The sequence below is a fragment of the Passer montanus genome, unplaced genomic scaffold (genome assembly GCF_014805655.1).
Source record: "Passer montanus isolate IOZ18808 unplaced genomic scaffold, ASM1480565v1 scaffold6, whole genome shotgun sequence".
NCBI classification, from domain to species: Eukaryota; Metazoa; Chordata; class Aves; order Passeriformes; family Passeridae; genus Passer; species Passer montanus.
In genome coordinates this window covers 14,812,745-14,818,744 of record NW_024371037.1, presented here as the reverse complement: position 1 = coordinate 14,818,744, position 6,000 = coordinate 14,812,745, and the positions used below count along the sequence as shown (strand labels likewise).

General features: G+C 48.0%; 1 protein-coding gene across 3 annotated transcripts in view; it reads left to right on the top strand.

Annotated features, from left to right (window-relative positions):
- Window positions 1–399: 399 nt before the first annotated feature.
- The window catches only part of SCAF11 (SR-related CTD associated factor 11), a 50,817-nt gene continuing 45,216 nt past the window's right edge, over window positions 400–6,000 (top strand). Inside the window, exon 1 of one of the 3 annotated variants that reach the window (XM_039726742.1) lies at window positions 400–541. The gene's annotated coding sequence lies outside the window, so the exon portion shown is untranslated. Of the gene's footprint in view, window positions 542–1,083; window positions 1,345–6,000 lie in introns of those variants that run through there. The other 2 variants (XM_039726744.1, XM_039726743.1) reach the window with 2 other exon arrangements.

Here is a 6,000-nt window from a genome sequence, read left to right as displayed (position 1 = left end):
GAGCCCGCCGCTGTGTGAGGCAGCCCTGGAGGGGCCAGCGCACAGAGGGACAGCCGCACCGCCCGGCTCTCCTGCCTGCGGACCCGGCCGAGCGGCCCGGGCACGCCGCCTGTAAAACAACTGCGTGAGGCAGCGCCCGCAGCCGGGCCATGGGCCCCGCGGGCCCCGCCTCCTCTCGGCGCAGGGCCGGACCCCGCTGCCCCTTGTGGCCGCAGAGCTCCGTCCAGTGCCCATCTGTGTTAGAGCGCTGCTATCACTGCTACGAATAAAACAGATACAGTTAAAAAAGGGTCGGCGCTCGGGGCGCCCCGCGTCGCGGATAGATGACGTCATCATCCGCTTCCCCCCCCCATGCCGCTGCCGCGCCCGGCCGCCGTGCCGCCACCAGAGGGCGCCCCGCCCACGCGCGGACATGTGGCGGCGCGGCGGGCGCTGAGCCCCGCGAGCCCCGGCGGCCCCGAGGCGGCGCAGAGGGCGCGGACACCCGGACTCGCCGCTCCCTGCGGGGCACAGAGCGCGCCAGGGAGCGTCGCGGCGCCAGGTGAGCTCCGGCGGTCGGTGCCCGCCGCCTCCCTCGGGAGTTTCCGCGCGGCCGGGGGAAGTGCTGAGGGCCGCGGGCGGGGAGGGCAGGCTGGAGGCGTTGCAGTCCCGCTCCGGCCGGGGCCTTCGCCCCCGCGCGGAGCCCGCCGGGCTGGGGCGCTCCCGCCGCTCCGTCGGGCTGGGGCGGAGTTTGCTGCCGGCTCCGGCCGCGTTTCCCCCTTCCCTCCCCTCCCCTCCCTCCCCTCCTCGCCGCCCGCGTCGTGGCGCCGAGCGGGAGCCGGCCCGGGCCGGGGCTGACGCTCGGTCGCCGCGGCGAGACGCGGGTCCGGCTCCCGTGCCCGCCGGACCCCCGGGCGAGAGGGGAAACAAAGCGCGGCCGCCGGGGCCGTCCGCCGGCCCCCTCCGTGCCGAAAGCTTTGAGAAGCCGCCCCGGGAGCAGCAGCAGCCGTGCCCGCTGAGCCGTGAGCGGGGCTGAACAAAGATACGGCCCGCGGAGCTCCGCCGTCCCCCCGCTCCCGGCGGGGCGGGAGCACGAGCGGGCGCCTGGAGCTGCGAACACCGGCGGCTTCTGCTGCAGGAGCGGCTCCTGGGACCTTGGAGTTGTGGAGGAAGTTGCACGGAGAGGTTCAGCTCAAAGCCTCGCTCTGCTTTTGTGCTGCTCTGGGATCGCGACTCGGGCATCAGCAAAGTTGTGCAGGGGGAGCGCTGGAGCCTGGAAGCAATTTACCGAGCCAGTGAGATAATCTCCAGTTCTTGTGTTTTATAGTACATGGTGTCCTAGTTTCTTCTTTTTTTCCCCCTTTGGTGAGTATTAAAGAATATTATTAGCCTGAGGCCAAAATCGGGTAACTCATCTTTGACAGTCTATGTCCACGTTTGTAAGTTCAAAACAAAGCAGTATTGTTAGGACTAAAATTTGTCCCCGCCCTCTCACGATGTTTTGCTCTTAGACTACTAATTAATTTTAAATTCTGAGGGACAACGAGATAACAGAGAGAAAGGCCGGGTAGTTACCGTGTGTTTAGTATCAGTAACTAGGTGCTGTTGGCAAAGAGTCATTTGCTTAAAATGTCAGGAGACCGTTAAGGCTGTGCCCATCTAAGTAATTATTATATGATGGATTGGAATGGCAGTGATTATTGAACAGCTATTTTAAGTTTAGAATTTTATAGCTTTGGTAACCTTAAAGGGAAATTTAGCTAACTGAGTATCCAGTGTTAAGTCTGTAGATTGCTGGTGTGTTAGGGGCTTTTGATTTTCTTTGCAGTGGCTCATAGTTTTAAGTATAATCTGACTTAAATTTTACTATGTAGGTGTTCAGCCTCTTACACATCAGAGAGTCATTTTGTCATGATTTCATTTGCTCTTAGCAGAAATTAGTAGTAGGCTTCTTAAATGAAATGGCAGAGGGACAAAAGATTTGCTGTTATTTGGTTGATTATGTGTGATAATCCATGTCTCTTCTTTTTTAACTGGAAAAGCTGTATTTAGGAACTCACAGTATTAAAAGAAAATGGATAGCATTCTCTTCAGTGGCATGGAAAACACTTGGAAATGATCCCAAGTACTTTATCAAGTGTTTCCTTTAACATTTCTAGGAATACAGTGTTTGATTTTGTGATTTCCTGAGATAAGATGAGACATATTGGAGGTGGGGAGGCTGTTTAGGCTTTTAGTCAGAATATTACATCTTTTTAAGCTTTCTTTTCAGCAGTGTACATTTGCTGATGTGTCAACTTTCAGAATGACAAATTACACAAATATAAAATATGTCCTTTTTTTTCATGTTTCACTGACCTTAAAGTCTGCTGTGGAAAGAGCAGAGTGGGTGACTGTGTGTCTGTGTGAGGAAATCTCTGTCTTCCAAATGGTCATGGAAGAGAATGTTTTTTCTGACCTTCCTGAATAGCAGTAATCCTGGGTTGAGTAGTTTTTACTTCATATTTGGGTTGTCTTTGGAAACACCTTCCCAAAGTTGCATGGTGAGTCTTTTGGCCATGATTTTATGGTTTTCCATCACATGTGAAGGTTGAGTTTGTTGCGTGTGTGAAGATGGTTGAGTTTGACCCAACAGGCAGTTGTAAGTTTATCTTATTCTCCGGTTAGCCAGCTATTGCCTTGCAAACATCTGGATGATAAAGAGTTTCTCTGTGCTCTCAACTGGCTGTAGTTTGGTGCAGTTGTTGCATGGCTTCTAGCCCCTGGTTCTATAAAACTTGCAGACAGTTCTGTGCATCGTACATGATTGCTCTTCTCACATCACCTATGTCTGTTGGTTTTTGGTTTTATCCTGTTACAGGGTTTCTTTGCAGAAGCTTCTCAGTCTTCCACTGTCCCGAGTACTAAAAAAACCTGTGCAAAAACTTTTAAGTTACTTAAGTTTGCTTTATATAGTAATTAAAAGGTAATTTGGCTTTCAAATAATGATGTATTTAAACATATTTTATATTAATAGGGGTGAAAAAACCATGGTTGGTAAGTTTGCAGGAATGACTTGACATAGCTACAGCAAAATTCTTGAAGCCTGGCTTTCTGTTCAGTGTTCAGATTTTCTTTGCCAACAGTCTAAGGCGAGGGACAAAAATTGTGTTTCCAATTAATACCTATAAAAGACATGCAGAACAATTCCTCATGATGGCTAAACTGACTGAATAGTCAGTGCTGTCAAACTTGGTTATCAATTTTTCTGAAGGAATTTTTAAATGGTTGTGGTAAATCTGCCAAACCCTTTAATGCCAGAACAATTCCTCATGATGGCTAAACTGACTGAATAGTCAGTGCTGTCAAGTTGTTATCAGTTTTTCTGAAGGAATTTTTAAATGGTTATGGTAAATCTGCCAAACCCTTTAATGTTGAAAAGTAGATTTTATAAATCTTGACATTGTCCAGTTTTTCTGCCTTTCTTTAAATTACAGGTTGGAGATGCAGTGTTAAGCATCCTCTGTACTCATCAGTGCCAGAGATATCTAAGCGCACATGCTTTCGAGCGCTTCAAAACAAGGGGTAGTTCCTCACTTTTCGGCAGTGTAGACACATTTTGTTTCATCTGTGTGTACTAGTCCGCCTTGCCCTGAAAAGCAGTGAGCTTGATTGGAGAGGGTGTGTGTGCGCTGATATTGTATCTTCCCTACTTGTTTAATCTCTTTTCACCCCTCTGGTGAGGATAGGGACACAATTTGCAAGAAAGTTGCTTAATTTTGATACCCTGAACCAATTGATTCTCTTATGTAGCAACATAGCTGCGGTCATGAAGTAGCAAAGAGAGGGCTCTAGGTGGAAGGTGAGTGTACCTCTACCTTTCTGTTCGCTGAAGCTGCAGCTCTGCTCTCTCCAACAGCTCTGTTTGAAAGGTTTGTCAGCTCTGCATCTGGCTCTAGCGAAGCACCAAAGGCATGATGAGGGCGATGCCTTGGAAGGGCTCTCAAAGGTTGAATGCACATGATCTGTAAGTGCCCCACACCACATCCAACAAGTAGTTTTTCTCTGTTGGGAGCTGCAAAAAAACCCCAACCAACCTTGTTGGTTTAATGCAGCCTGGCTTTTAGTGGGGGCAAAGGAAGCCGCAGAGGCTGCTTCTGAGAGAGAAGCTCCTTGAAACTTCTACTGTGTCCAGCAGAGCCAGTCCCTGAAGGGTCTGATGGTGGACATATTGGCTGGCCTAATTAGAGAAGTTGGTAACACCTCTGTGATGATATATTTAAGTAAAGGAAAAACCATGCGGGGCAGCTGCTGGGACCCTGCTGCCAGGGGCCATCCCGGCACCACCAGTGGCCACGCAGCCAGGGTGAGCCCCTGTGCAGCCGGGGCTATCTCAGCGTGGTCTGCGGAGAGCTTTTAACCAGCTGTGCCGCAGGCAGAAGGGCAGGGGCTGTGGCAGCAGCTTCTCCTTTTTGGCGCCTCTTTCGCCATGAAAAGAGGCGCTGAATGGAGCCAGCGGCGGTGCTGCCCGTGCAGTGCTGGAGGGGCCATGGCTGACAGCGAGGGGCACGATGAGCAATTCTCTGATGCAGAGCCCAGATGGGATCAACCTTTCAGCGCTACAAAACCCTATAAGAACTCTTCAATTGATAGAACTTGAGAGCAAACGAACCTACAAATGACAATTCTCTCCTGAGTCAGAGAAAAGGAATAGGTGAAGACGTGTGAAGAGAACACAATGGAGACACTAAGGGCTGTGAAAGGAGGGAGTGGGAGGAGGAGGTGCTCCGGACATCGGAGCTGAGATTTTTCTACAAGCTGTGGTGAGGACTATAATACAACAAATTTTCCTGTAATTCATTAGGTGCAGGGAGGGATGTAGAGGTCCATTTGCAGCCCATGGGAAAAGGTGCTCATGCTGGAGCAAGTAGATGCTGAAAGACTGTAATCTAGTGGGAAACTCAAACAAAGAGAGAAGACCCTTGCTTCCAGAGATAGAGAAAGGACCTTTGCTTCCAAAGTAGAGCAGCTCATCCTCAAAAAACTACGCCCCATGAATTAATGACCCACGAAAAACAGTTGTAAGAACTATTTGCCTGTGGGAGGAACTCACATTGCAGCAGGTTGGGCAGGGCTGCTACTTGTGAAAGTTGAAACCACGCTAGAAAAGTTCACAAAGAAGTGTCTCCCATGAGGAGGACCCCATGGCACAGCAGAAAAAAAATCAAACTCCTTTCCCTAATCAAACTGAAGATTTTTTTAAAAAAATAACAAACTTACTAAAGACTCCCATGCTTTGTCTCTGTGCTGTTGGTGGGAAGGAAGGAGGGGCTGGAGGGAGGAAAAAGGTGTTCTAGAGGTTTTTCTTAGTTCTCAATATCATCTTTTAATTCTGCTAATAAATTTTCTTTATACTATTTAAGCTTATTTTGCCCTTTTTCCTAATCCTTATCTCAACTCATGAGCTCTTAAGTTTTTCTTTCCCCTTTCTCTTCTCAACTGTAGCAGAAGAGAATGAGTGTATTGTATTTTTGTGGGTGCTTGGTGTTTAGCCAGTGTCAAATCATGGCACTAAAAAAAAAAATAGAGAAGAGGAAGTTGCCTCTTCTTGAAAGATTTAACTTTTCTATGTCCTTTTGTTGCAGTGCATCAAGTTTCCTAAAAACTTGCAGTTGGAGAAACAAATCCAATGTAACTAAATGTGGAAGTTGTCACTTCTAAATTTGGGAAATTGTTAACTGACTTTACAAAGGATGATCAGAATACTGCATTTAATTTATTCAGGAAACAAATACATACACACACACACCTGTGTAGGCATTGTACATCTATGTCTTACATTTGTATATATTGTGCTAAGTTGAGTATTTTCACCTGTTTATTTTTTATTAGCAAGTTAATGCCGTCTCAAAATTATTTTGATGAAACAGTAGTATTGTTCTTTCTTTTTTTCCTCCATGAGAACGCAGAACTGGAATTTGAACTCAAAAATACTGTCATAGCAAAAATGAAAAAGAAATATTTTAATTTTATGGTTCTGTG